The following is a 14,270-nucleotide window of genomic DNA, read 5'->3' on the forward strand; positions in this document are numbered from 1 at the left end:
TGGGATTAAAAAAAGAAATCATAAGAAAAGATTTTTTCTTAGAAAATAGGGCAGACTGACCAAAATGTGTTTTTATTTGTTCTGTTTTGCTTTTTAGATTGAAAGGGTAATAAGGGCTTTCTCACAATAAAATACTATGTCTCCTGAGCATTTTGTTTTTTGTTTCAAATTGTGTGGGTTTTTATTTTTTTTTTTCATTTTAATTTCTTTTAGTTTATTTTTATTTCTTTTGAAAGAGCGATGGAGCAGGCGGGGGAGGGACAGAGAGCAAGGGAGACAGAGAATCCCAAGCAGGCTCTGCACCATCAGCACAGAGCCCGATGCGGGGCTTGAACTCACAAACGGTGAGATCATGACCTCAGCTGAAGACAAGAGTCAGACACTTAACTGACTGAGCCACCCAGGCGCCCCTCAAGTTGTGTGGGTTTTTAAAAAAAAAAATGTACAACTAAAAAAATTTTTGAAATAAAAAACTATATAACTAATTACAGTTCAGTATGTGGGGAAAAAAAACTAAGAAAGTATAAAAAGGAAATTAAAAACTATTGATGATAACACTACCCAATGATAGCTTCTGTTTACATTATGGAGGCTTGTATTTATCTTAGCCATACTCACATTAGGTTGATATTATAGGATCAATGAACTTTATCAATTTATGAGCTATATTTTAGAGGCAAGTCCATATTTGCTTCTCACAAATTAAGATTTTTTATTCTCTTATTAGGAAAAAGTCAGTTGGGAGATTCAAAATAAAAAATGCCAAGGTATTGCACATAGAAGTTATTCTATATGAACAAACTCCAGGCTACACTTTTTTTCTTACTTGTTTTATTTTATTTTATTTTATTTATTTTCTCTTTTTAATGCTACAGTTTCCTACTCTCTAGTCAAGAGAACTCTGGTTCTTTATTAAATGCTTTCACTAGCATTAACTTTGTTGGCCTGTAATTCATTTGTCTAAGGTGGGGCTAATTTTTAAGTGGTTTAAATAAATACCTAAGAAATATAATCCATTGCCTAGATTTTTAAGCTTCTGTGAGTTTGGCAGCTGTTCCCAACGAGTAACTGAGGGAAGGGTCACAGTGTGAAGGGTAACACTACCCTCCCCACCCCCTTCAGAGGAGGTACATCCGCTTCCTCAACGCTGGTTGTCAAACATTCCAAATGCAATGAAACCACTGGGTTATTTTGGGAACCACTTTTAATGGTCACTTGCCCTTCATTTTAAAGGAAAAGAGGCCTCAACAAGGTGAGGAATGATGTAATGCAATTGCTCTCTAAGGATGTGGCTTCAGCCAGACAGGATGTCAGATCTGGCACCTTTTTTTTGGAGGGGTGTGGGGGTAGGGACCTCACCCCAGCTTGGCATCTGAGAGAGACGGGGTACTTGGCTTTTCACCTCTGGGTAGCATAGTGAAAGAAGATATACTTGGGACACACCAGCTTCCTACAGTGCAGCTGTGGAAAAGGAAGTCTCTACTTCCTTTAGAATCACAATCCAGGATCCCGGATATTCTTGTTCTCAAATCTGGTCTGAGAATAAACAAATCTCTCCCCTAGGACATTCATCTGAATGCTTGTCATCGTTGATCTTTTTTTTTTTTTTTCCTTTTTTTCATGCTTTCTTCTACTCAGCCGAAAACCCCTGTATCACCCTGTTCCCGCCAAGTGCTTTGCAAAGATTAGAAGCAGGAAATTTAAAATGAGAGCAACCATTTGATCTACAGTGATCTGAGAGCTATGACAAGAGCATATAGGGCCTCCACAGGCCGACCCACCCTAACAGCTGACTGGCAATCTTTTTATAATTCACACTCTTTCTCGAGGGCCAGGTCAGCTTATAGAGAGCTGAGAGTATGCCTGAAAAGAGTTTCATCTCCAACAACGAACTGTGCATGACACATAGTCCTGGGTTTATGTATATTTTACGATATTTTAAGCTATAATTATTGATACATCAACGTGTTCTGCAGTTTTATGTATTCCCAAGGAGCAAGGAATCTCTGCAATGTGCCAGATTGTTTTAATTGTACAGTCTCATAAAATATAAAGTATTATCGTTATAATGATAGCATTGTAGTGTCATCATAATTACCACTAAACCAAATGGCTGTTGATCCTTGCTCCTTTGTGGGCTTCCTCTGAACAGATAGACCTTTATCTATTGGTGGAGCATGGGATCCTAGATTGGCCTGTGATATGGGGATTCTGCATATAGAGAATGGGATACAGAGTTATTTTAGAATTTTAGGGCTGCACTATAATAGTCAAGGTGTTCAATCACCCCATACTATAAATGGGAATGCAGCCTCAAAATGTTCAGTGGCATCCTACAAGACCTTATACCTCGTTAGTGGTAGAACAGGGACATACCTCCTGATTCCCAGGTCAATGATCTTTTAAAGAGTCTTGGTATCTTGAATGCCTGGCTGTTCAGTCAGAGGAGCATGTGACCCTTGATCTCAAGATCCTGAGTTAGAGCCCCAGTTTGGGTATAGAGATTACATACATACATACATACATACATACATAAATCAGTCAGTCAGTCAGACAATCAGTTGGTCAATCAGTCTGTCTTGATATCTTCCCAAATAGCAGACAAGTAAAATTAGTTTTTTGTTTTGTTTTTGTTTTTAAGTAAGCTCTAAGCCCACTATGGGGCTTGAACTCAAGATCCTGAGATCCAGAATGTATGCTCTACCCACTGAGCCAACCAGACACCCCCAAATTTGCTTGGTTTAATCAGGATGGGGGAGCGCCTGGGTAGCTCCGTCAGTTGAACGTCAGACATCAGCTCAGGTCATGATCTCACAGTTTGTGAATTCGAGTCCTGTCCCTCTCTCTCTCTGCTCCTCTGTCAGTGCAGAGCCTGCTTCAGATCTTCTGTTCCCCTCTCTCTCTCCCTCCCACCCTTGCTCTCTCACTCTCAAAAGTAAATAAAACGTTAAAAAAAAAAAAACAGTAATGAGGATGGGGTGCTTGACTAGCTCAGTCAATGGAGTGTGTAACTCTTGATCCCGGGGTTGTGAGTTCGAGCCCCACGTTGGGTGTAGAGATCACTTATAAATAAAAGCCTTAAAAAAACCCATCAGGTAAGTTTGTTTAGCTGTGATATTTTCTTTTCTTTCTCTCTTTCTCTCTTTCTCTCTTTCTTTCTTTCTTTCTTTCTTTCTTTCTTTAATGTAGGCTCCACACCCAACATGAGGCTTGAAACCATGACCCCAAGATCAAGAGTCACATGCTCTGCAGACTGAGCCAGCCAGGTGCTCCTGGCTGTGATATATGCAAGCATCTCCAATGAAAATGACATTAAAGATCTTGGTGGTGCCATAAATAATAACTTGCGATTATTTTTCATTTCTCTACTTTTTTCTCTAATTTTGATATTTATCTTCAATTTTAAGTGATGCCAAATCATATTTGGCATAAGTTCAGTATATTTGGATAGAACTACACTTTTTCTAAGTTCTGTGAATTTGGGGCCAAACTTAGAAACTGACAAATCTGGATATCATTTAAACTTAGTTTATAACTGTTTTCTTTTTTTAATTTGAGAGAGAGAGAGAGAGAGCATACAAGAGTTGGGGAGAGGAACAGAGGGAGAGAAAGACAGAGAGAGAGAATCTCAAGCAGGCCCCACACTCAGCATGGCTCAATGTAGGGCTTGATCCCACGACCCTGGGACCATGACCTGAGCCGAAATCAAGAGTCGGATGCTTAACCGACTGAGCCACCTGGGCACCCCATTTTCAAAACTTTTTTTTTTTTTTGTAGAGAGAAAGAACATGAGAGCAGGGGAGACAGGCAGAGCAGAAGAGAGGAGAATCTTAAGCAGACTGAGTTGCCCCACATGGGGCTCGACCCCCTGACCCTGGGACCATGACCTGAGCCAAAATCAAGAGTCGACAGGGGTGCCTGGGTGGCTCAGTCGGTTAAGCGTCCGACTTCGGCTCAGGTCATGATCTCACTGTTCGTGAGTTCGAGCCCCGCGTCGGGCTCTGTGCTGACAGCTCAGAGCCTAGAGCCTGTTTCAGATTCTGTGTCTCCCTCTCTCTCTCTGACCCTCCCCCATTCATGCTCTGTCTCTCCCTGTCTCAAAAGTAAATAAACGTTAAAAAAAAAAATTAAAAAAAAAAAAGAGTCGACAATCAACTGACTGAGTCACCCAGGCACTCCTATAACTGTTAAAAAAAAAAAGAAGAAGAAGAAGCAATTTCACATAAAGTCCATCATGCATACAGTGCAAATTTAGGAATTTATTTGATGGAAGTTAGCAGAGATGTGCACAAAGATTTATATTCAAAGGATGTTTGTTTCACCATTACTTATAATAACAGAATGTAGACAGAAATTAATTATTCTTTTATACTCAACTCGTTTGCTCTCTTTTATTGAATGCAATTTTTTTTTCTTGGAAAAAACCATATTTATTTTTGAGAGTGAGAACGCAAGCAGGGGGATGAACAGAAGATCTGTAGTGGTCTCTGCGCTGACAGCAGCGAGCCCCATGCAGGGCTTGAACTCGTGAACTGTGAGATTATGACTTGAGCCAAAGTCAGATGCTCAACTCATGACCTGAGCCAAAGTCAGACGCTCAACTCACGACCTGAGCCAAAGTCAGACACTCAACCGACTGAGCCACCCAGGCTCCCCAAAACTATAAAAAAAATTTTAAGAGTAATTACCTTTATTATTTTTTTAAGATTTTATTTTTAAGTAATCTCTACCCCCAACATGGGGCTTAACCTCACAACCTTGAGATCAAGAGTCACAGGCTCCACCAACTGAGCCAGCCAGGTACCTCAATAGGAATTACCTTTAAAAAGAAAGACTTGCTGAATGGGAAGAAAAACTTTCCCTTTTATTTTGTACCTTTTTTGTATTGTTTGATTTTTCTGTCCATGTAAATATACTACTTTCTTTTCTTCAAAAACATCCACAGGTATTTCCCAGAGGGGAAGCTTATGGACAATTTTTGGTATCCTTCTTTGGATTTCCCTGTGTTAAAAACTATTAAATTGTATTATCTTTAAAATTAACCTCCAAAACTAGAGAATTTTATGATGTATCTGCATGATGAAATTCATTACATTAGTTTACTTATTTTTTTTTTTTTTAAATGCTTATTCATGGGGCACCTAGGTGGCTTAGTAGGTTAAGTGTCTGACTTCAGCTCAGGTCCCGATCTCGCGGTTGTTAAGTCTCACATCAGTCTCTGTACTATCAGTGCAAAGAGATATTCTCTCTCTCTCTCTCTCTCTCGCTCTCTCTCTCAAAACACATAAATAAATAAACAAACATAAAAAAATAAGCTTAAAAAAACTTTAAAAACACATAAGTAAATAAATAAATAAATAAATAAAATTCATTTTTGAGAGAGAGGGAGAGACAGTGCAGGGGAGGGACAGAGAGAGGGAGACAGAGCATCTCAAGGGGGCTCTACTCTGTCAGCACAGTGTGCAACGGAGGGCTCTAACTCGAGAACTTGTGAGATCATGACCAGAGCCAACGTCGGACCTAACAGACTGAGCCACTCGGGCACCCTATGACCAGTTTATTATTAAAATACACTATCGGGGCGCCTGGATGGCTCCGTCAGTTAAGCATCCAACTGTTGATTTCAGCCCAGGTAATGATCTCATGGTTCCTGAGGTACAGCCCCAAGTCAGGCTCCATGCTGACAGCGTGGAGCCTGCTTGGGATTCTTTCTCTCCTCTTCTCTCTGCCCCTCCCCTGCTCACGTGCACACACCGAGGCTCTCTCTTCCTCAAAAATCAATAAACTTAGAGATAAAATAAAACATAGTATGATCACGTATGACACAAAGAGAGATTGAGAGAGAAAAGACAAAGGAAGTATCTTAACATGTTCACGGTGTTTATTTTTAGGAGGTAAATGTATGGTTGTGATTATTTGATTTGTTATTTTATCTTTTTCGGTATTTCCAGATTTTGTTGGTGAGCATCTATTAGTTGATAGCGCCCCAGATGCAGTCTCTTTCTTGTATGTAACCTCTACCATCTATATGTTGATGAGCCCCAATTTTCTTACTGCTAGACCAGACTTCTCCTCCTGGCTTTCAGACAGAGCCAACTGCCTCCTTGGGATTTCTACGTGGATGTTATCAAGGTGCATCTCAAACTCAAAACGTCTAAACTGAAGCGCTTGATTCCACTCCCTCCCTCCACTGGAACCATCTTGACTCCTCCCTTTCCAGCATCACCCACATCCAAAATGTCACAAGAACTAAGTCCTGCTCTGGCCCTGAGCTTCAGAGGTTCCACTCTGGCCCTTGTCTGGCCACACCCTTTCTCTCATTGTGAGGAGACCACAGGACCAAGGGGTCATGCCTGTGCCCCACCACTTTCTAGACCATTCTCTGGTCAGCCAAGACTCCCAAATTCCAAGTCCAAATAGTGCAGAGCTTGCTCCCAGATGCACCGCATCCAGGTGTAGACTCCCCTAGGCCCGAGGGGTGGCCAACGACCTATTTAAAGAAGGAATAGATGGCGTGCCTGGGTGGCGCAGTCGGTTAAGCGTCCGACTTCAGTCAGGTCACGATCTCGCAGTCCGTGAGTTCGAGCCCCGTGTCGGGCTCTGGGCTGATGGCTCAGAGCCTGGAGCCTGTTTCCGATTCTGTGTCTCCCTCTCTCTCTGCCCCTCCCCCGTTCATGCTCTGTCTCTCTCTGTCCCAAAAATAAATAAACGTTGAAAAAAAAAAATTTTTTTTAATAAAAAAAAAATAAAGAAGGAGTAGACAGAGCTAGGTTGGTGGGATCGATGTTCATTCACGTACCTATGGGTGAAGGTCTTTGAAGTGTGGGGGTGCAACTGGAGGTGGGAAGAGAAGGGGGAGGAGACAGAGGAAGGAAGTCCAGCAGCCAGCTCTCCCCATAGTTCATCATGCCATTCCAAGGAATGTGAGATAGCTAAATGCCAACTTGGCCTTCTACCTTGTTATGAATATTTTTCAAGATAGGAGGATAGAACACATTTTATTTAATGGTCTGCCCTGCAGTTTGTAACCTTTACCTATGTAAGCATTTGGTATCGGGCCTCCACTTAGTGCCTGGCCCTGGGCTTTGCAAACATCAGGAGTGGGGCTGCCTAGAAGTTCTAGCTCCCGTACATATGAGATTCCTAACTGGCCCTCCTCTGACCTCCTGATGGTCCATTCTTCATAGAGCAGTTCGAGGAGCTTAAAAAACAAACAAAAATGTGTGTTCTGCTTAAGGCCCCCCAGTGGATCCATCTCCAAAATGTTTGTCAGAACGTTCCAGGTCTGCCACCTCCACGCCTCACCTCCTCCTACTTTCCCCTTAGTCACCAAACTCTGGCCACTGTGACCTTTCCTCCTTCTGAACACACCTGCTGCTTGCTACCTTGGGGCCTTTGGACTTCCTGTACTTCCTGCCATACGACTCTGGCAAATGTCACTTCCTAATTCTTACTACACCCTCTCTCCAGTCGCTCCCGATCACATTACCTTTTTGTTTTCTTCTTTATTATCTTCCTTGTTTTTTACTTATCTTCTAGTTTCGTGTTTTCTGGTTTTGTTTTTTTTTTGTTTTTGTTTTTTTGTTTTTTTTTTTTTTTTTGAGAGAGAGAGAGAGGGAGAGACAGCACAAGTGGGGAGGGGCAGAGACATGAAGAGAGAATCCCAAGCAGGCTCCACAATGCCAGCGCAGAGACCAAGGTGGGGCTCAAACCCACGAAGCCATGAGATCGTGACCTGAGCAGAAGCCAAGAGTCGGGCGCTTACCTGACTGAGCCACCCAGGCACTCCACTATTTTCTGGTTCCCTGCTGGAAGAGAGGGACTCCTCTGTCTTGTTCACCATTTCATCACTGGCTCCGAGAACCATACCTGGCATACAGCCAATCGATAAATGTGTGTTGAATGAATAAATCTCTCCCTTCTCTTTCTGACCAGATCCTGTAAACGATACCTTGAAGCGCATAAATGAAGTATATGACCCAATGCGGTCTCTGTTTTATAAAAGAGACTGGTAGCCAGAAAAGTTTGGGTTACACTGTAAATCAGTAGCAAAAATTAGTCAGGGTCGAGCTCCACCTTCTCAATAACCCCAGGCTCTCTCCATAGCAATGAGTTACCTACCTGAGAGCTCACTGAAACTGAAGAATCTATCCTCTCCATGTGTCTCTGTATAGTCTTTGTGAAAATAACTACTGAGTCGTACTATTCTAGTGAAGAAAAAAATCTTTTTTTTAAATGTTTATTTATTTTTGAGAGAGACAGAGACAGAGCATGAGTGAGGGAGGGGCAGAGAGAGAGGGAGACACAGAATCGGAAGCAGGCTCTAGGCTCCGAGCCGTCAGCACAGAGCCCGACGCGGGGCTCGAACCCACGAGCTGTGAGATCACGACCTGAGCCAAAGTCGGACGCTCAACTGACTGAGCCACCCAGGCGTTCCAAGTGAAGAAAAAATTCTTAGCAACCTTCTAAAAAACCCAACTGTGATGTGCTGCAGTGCCCTTTTATTTAAAAAAAAAAAAAAAAAAAAAAAAGAAATATTCATAGAGTTTTACTCAAAACTTTTTGTCATAACTTTTCTGCCCTTATCAGCAATGAAAACTGTATGGTTTCTTTTCACATGGGAGTATTTTGTTTTATTTCAAGCCACTTAACCAGTTTGCAGTGTAAACATGAAAAGAAGCGTTCTCTCGTTGAAGGGTTAAGACGACAGGAGAGAACAATTATAAAATGAAATAATCAGCTAAATCACGTGGCTTTTTTTCATTCCTCTCCTAACAATTGTGGTACCTCTTTTATTTGTTTTTGGGTTTTTTTTTTAACGTTTATTTTTTTATTTTGAGGCGGGGAGGGGCAGAGAGAGGGAGAGAGGGAATCCCAAGCAGACTCTAAGCTGTCAGCACGGAGCCCGATACAGGGCTCGATCTCACCATGAGGCCATGACCTGAGGAGAGACCAAGAGTCAGATGCCTCGTCTACTGAGTCACCCACGTGTTCCTATTCTGTTTAATTTGTTTTTTTGGAGGAATTCCTTTAGATTTTTAAATTAAAAAAAATTTTTAATGTCTTTATTTATTTTTGAGAGAGAGAGAGAGAGAGAGTACCAGCAGAGGAGGGGCAGAGAGACAGAGAGACGTATTTCACGAAGCCGGCTCCAGGCTCTGAGCTGTCAGCACAGAGTCCAACATGGTGTTGAACTTGTGAACCAGGAGGTCATGACCTAAGCCGAAGTTGGACGCTTAACTGACTGAGCCACCCAGGCAGATTTTTAAATTTTTAAATTTTTAAGTAATCTCTCCACTCGATGTGGGGCTCGGAACTTCAACCCCGAGATAAAGAGTCATACGCTCTATGGACTAACCCAGCTAGGCACCCCTTGTTTGTTTTTCAATACAAACAAATTAAAAATAATAATGAGAAAAAAGCAATCACTCATTCAATTCCTGTAAGGTAGGATGAATTCAGTGCCATATACTCTTGAAAACTGGGGGGCGCCTGGGTGGCTCAGTGGGTTGAGCGTCCGACTTCGGCTCAGGTCATGATCTCGCGGTCTGTGAGTTCGAGCCCCGCATCGGGCTCTGTGCTGACAGCTCAGAACCTGGAGCCTGTTTCAGATTCTGTGTCTCCCTCTCTCTGACCTTCCCCCGTTCATGCTCTGTCTCTCTCTGTCCCAAAAATAAATAAACGTTAAAAAAGAAAATTAAAAAAAAAAAAAAAAAAAAAAAGAAAACTGGGAACTCAGTAAATAAAATCAAATTAGTTTAAATACTACTGAGGGTATTTTCTTCTGTGTTTTAAAAATATCTCTTATACTTTGAATCTTTTTTCTTTTTTACAGACCCATGATCATGTAAGATAGATAGCACACATTGAAAGTATAAAATGTGAACAGTTTTGACACATGTGGAGAAACCATCAACACAATCAAGATAGTAAACACATCCATCGTCCCCCAATACTTGCTTTGTGCCCCTGTAGAATCCTTCCCTCATCTGCCCATTGCCATAGTATAGTTTGCATTTTCTATATATTTTTTTAATGTTTATTTATATTTTGAGAGAGAGAGAGAGAGAGAGAGACAGAGTATGAGTTGGAGGAGGGCAGAGAGAGAGAGGGAGACACAGAATCCAAAGCAGGCTCCAGGCTGCTGAGCTGTCAGCACAGAGCCCAGCCCGGGAATTCAAACTCACAAGCCATGAGATCATGACCTGAGCCGAAGTCAGAGGCTCAAGCGACTGAGCCACCCAGGCACCCCTGCATTTTCTAGAATTTTATGTAAATAGAATTGTATGTCTGCCTTCTTTCATACAGCATGATTGCTGAGTTTCACTCATGTTCTCGTGTGTGTCAATAGTTCATTGACTGCTCAGTAGTGTGCCATTTTATGGGTACACCACAATTTGTTTTTCTTTCTTTAAAGTTTATTTTTTTTAGAAATCTCTACCCACGTGGGCTCGAACTCACCACACTGAGACTTGCATACTCTTCCAAATGAGCCAACCAGGTGCCCCCACAATTTGTTTTTCTATTCACCTTTTTTTTAAAAGTAATCTTTGCACCCAAAGTGGATCTAGCCAGAGATCAAGAGTCACATGCTCCAGAGACTGAGCCAGCCAGGAGCCCCTCTACTCACTTTTTGATGGACATTTGTGTTGTTTCAAGTTTTTTAGCTGTTACAAGTAAAGCTGCTAGGAACATCTGTGTGCAAGTCTTTACGAAGATATGTTATAATTTCTCTTGGGTAGACACCCAAGAGCAAAATGGCTAGGTCATGCAGCAGGTGTATGTTTAACTTTTTAAAAAATGTCCAACTATTTTCCAAAGTACTTAAACTCTTTTCCCTTCTCATCAACAGTGGAGGAGAGTCCCAGTTGGTCTACACCTTTGTATGTGTAGAACACATACATACTGTATGATCAGTCTTTTCAAGTTCTACCCATTCTAGTGGAAGCATTGTCTCATCCCATTGTGGTTTAAAAAAAAATTTTTTTTTAACGTTTATTTATTTTTGAGACAGAGAGAGACAGAGCATGAACGGGGGAGGGTCAGAGAGAGAGGGAGACACAGAATTTGAAACAGGCTCTGAGCTGTCAGCACAGAGCCCAATGCAGGGCTCAAGCTCACGGACCGAGAGATCATAACCTGAGCGGAAGTTGGATGCTCAACCGACAGAGCCCCCCATGCCCTCCCCCCATTGTGGTTTTAATTGCGTTTCCTTACTGACTAGTGCTACCCAGCATCTTAATTATGTGCTTATTTAATCTCCATGTATCTTCTTTGGAGAAGTGGATGTTTAAATCTTTTGCACGTTTTGATTGCATTGTGTGTCTTATTACTGACTTGTAAGAGTTCTTTATATACACTATACGGTATACAAGTCCTTTGTCAAATATATGATTTGCAGCTAATTTCCCCCTGCCTGTGGTTTGTGTTTTCATTTTCTTTAAAGAGCAAACGTTTTCAACTTTGATGAAGTCAGGTTTATTGATCTTTCTTTTTGTAGTTCGCATTGTGTTCTATCTAAGACACCTTTGCTATTTGAATGCACTCAGGGAAATTTTCTTCCATGTTTTGAATAACACCTCTTAAACCTGGAATCTTTAAAATAACGCTCCTCGCTCATGAAAACACATAAGGAGCAGCTCCCCGGCTCCCTCACCTGGTGAAAGTGCTCCTATAGAGCGTTTGAACGTCAAACATTTTTCAATTATGAAGGGGTCGAAAATAACCTAAGTGTTTTTCTTTTTTCAAATATTTTTCAGAATTGTAAAATATCTTACTATTGGCAACACAGAAGAAATAATTAGAAAACACGAGACATGAGCGTTCAAACAGGGCTGGTCTCAAAATGTCAGGTGGCTACGTGCTTGCTTCCACTCTACCCCGCCTTGGGAATACTTTCTTCTTCTTTTGGATGGAGGCGAAGAACGTTTTACTGCCTTAATGGATAGTGCTAATGACCTCCTAGGGAGAGAAGTCTTCTTGCTGGGAAATCCTGTACTTTTTTCCTCGAAGTTCTAATTTGAATTCCAGTTATTTAACATCCAGTGTAATAATAGTTTCAGGTGTCAATTTAGTGATTCGACATTTATATACAACACCTGGTGCTCATCACAAGTGCACGCCTTAAGCCCCATCACCTAGTTAACCTTCCCACCCCCACCTCTCCTCTGGTAACCATCAGTTTGCTCACTATAGTTAAGCCTGTCTCTGGGGCGCCGGGGTGGCTCAGTTGGCTAAGTGTCTGACCTTGGGGAATCTCACAGGTCATGAGTTCAAGCCCCGCATCGGGCTCTGGGCTGACAACGCAGAGCCTGGGTCCTGCCTCAGATCCTGTGTCTCCTTCTCTCTCTGCCCCTCTCCAGGTTGCTCGTGCTCTCTCTCACTCTCTCAAAATAAATAAATAAACACTTCTTAAAAAAGAGTATGCTTCTTGGTTTGCCTGTCTCTCTCCCTTTCCCCTCACCCCATGTTCACTCGGTTTGTTTCTTGGGGCACCGGGGTGGCTCAGTCAGTTGAGCGTCCTAATTTGGTTCAGGTCATGATCTTGCAGTTTGTGAGTTTGAGCCCCACATGGGGCTCACTGCTGTCAGCCTGTCAGTGCCCAGCCTGCTGTGGATTCTCTGTCTTCCTCTCTCTGCCCCTCCCCCACCTGCACTCTCCCAAAAGTAAATAAATATTTTTTTTTATTTTTTTTAACGTTTATTTATTTTTGAGACAGAGAGAGACACAGCATGAACAGGGGAGGGGCAGAGAGAGAGGGAGACACAGAATCTGAAACAGGCTCCAGACTGTGAGCGGTCAGCACAGAGCCCGATGCAGGGCTCGAACTCACGGACTGTGAGATCATGACCTGAGCTGAAGTCGGATGCTTAACCGACCGAGTCACCCAGTCGCCCCAATAAATATATTTTTTTTAAATAGAGTCTGTTTCTTGGTTTGCCTCTCTCTCTCTCTCTCTCTCTCTCTGTCTTTCTCCCTGTATCCATTTGGTCTGTTTCTTATATTCCACATATGAATGAAATCATATGGTATTTCTCTTTCTCTGACTTATTTCACTTAGCATAATGCTCTCTAGCTCCATCCATGTCATTGCAAATGGCAAGATTTCTTTATTTTCAATGGCTGAGAAATATATATACACATCTTCTTTATCCATTCATCAGTAGATAGACATTTAGGCTCTTTCCATAATTTGGTTATTGTTGATAATGCTGCTATAAACATTGCAGTGCATATATCCCTTCGAATCAGTGTTTTTGCATCCTTTGAGTAAATACCTAGTAGCACCGTTGCTGGATTTTAGGGTATTTTTAGCTTTTTGAGGAACCTCTATACTGTTTTCCAGGGTGGCTGCACCAGTCTGCATTCCCACCAATGGTGTAAGAGGGTTCCCTTTTCTCTGTATCCTCACCAACACCTGTTGTTTCCCGTGATGTTATTTTTAGCCATTCTGACAGGTGTGAGGTGATAGCTCATTGTGGTTTTGATTTGCATTTGCCTGATGATGAGTGATGTTGAGCATCTTTTCTTTTTTTAACTTGAATTTTATTTTTTAAAGTCTATTTACTTATTTTGAGAGAGAGAGAGAGAGAGAGAGAGAACATGTGTGCACACAGGCACAAGCTAGGTATGGGCACAGAGAGAGGGAGAGAGAGAGTCCCAGGCAGGCCCCTGTGCTGTCAGCGCAGAGCCTGACATGGGGCTCGATCCCATGAACTGTGAGATCATGACCTGAGCTGAAATCAAGAGTCAGACCCTTAGGGGAGCCTGGGTGGCTCAGCTGCTTGAGGTTCCAGCTTCAGCTCAGGTCACGATCTTGTGGTTTGTGGGTTCGAGCCCCATATCAGGTTCTGTGCTGACAGCTCAGGGCCTAGAGCCTGCTTCAGATTCTGTGTCTGCCTCTCTCTCTCTCTCTCTGCCCCTCCTCTGCTCCTCCCCTGCTCGTGCTCTGTCTCTCTCTCCCAAAAATAAATAAACATTGAAAAAGAAAAAGAAATAGACACTTAACTGGCTGAGCCACCCAGGCACCCCCGTTGAACATCTTTTCATGTACCTGTTGGCCATCTGTATGTCTTCTTTGAAAAAATTTCTATTCATGTCTTCTTCCCATTTTTTATTTTTATTTATTTTTAAATATATATATCTTTAATTTTTATGTATTTATTTTGAAGGACAGAGAGCACAAGTGAGGGAGGAGCAGAGAGAGAAGGAAAGAGAGAATCCCAGGTAGGCTCCACACTGTCAGCACAGAGCCCAATGTGGTGCTCGAA

Source organism: Leopardus geoffroyi, chromosome B3, assembly GCF_018350155.1.
Source record: "Leopardus geoffroyi isolate Oge1 chromosome B3, O.geoffroyi_Oge1_pat1.0, whole genome shotgun sequence".
In the NCBI taxonomy this organism is placed as follows: domain Eukaryota; kingdom Metazoa; phylum Chordata; class Mammalia; order Carnivora; family Felidae; genus Leopardus; species Leopardus geoffroyi.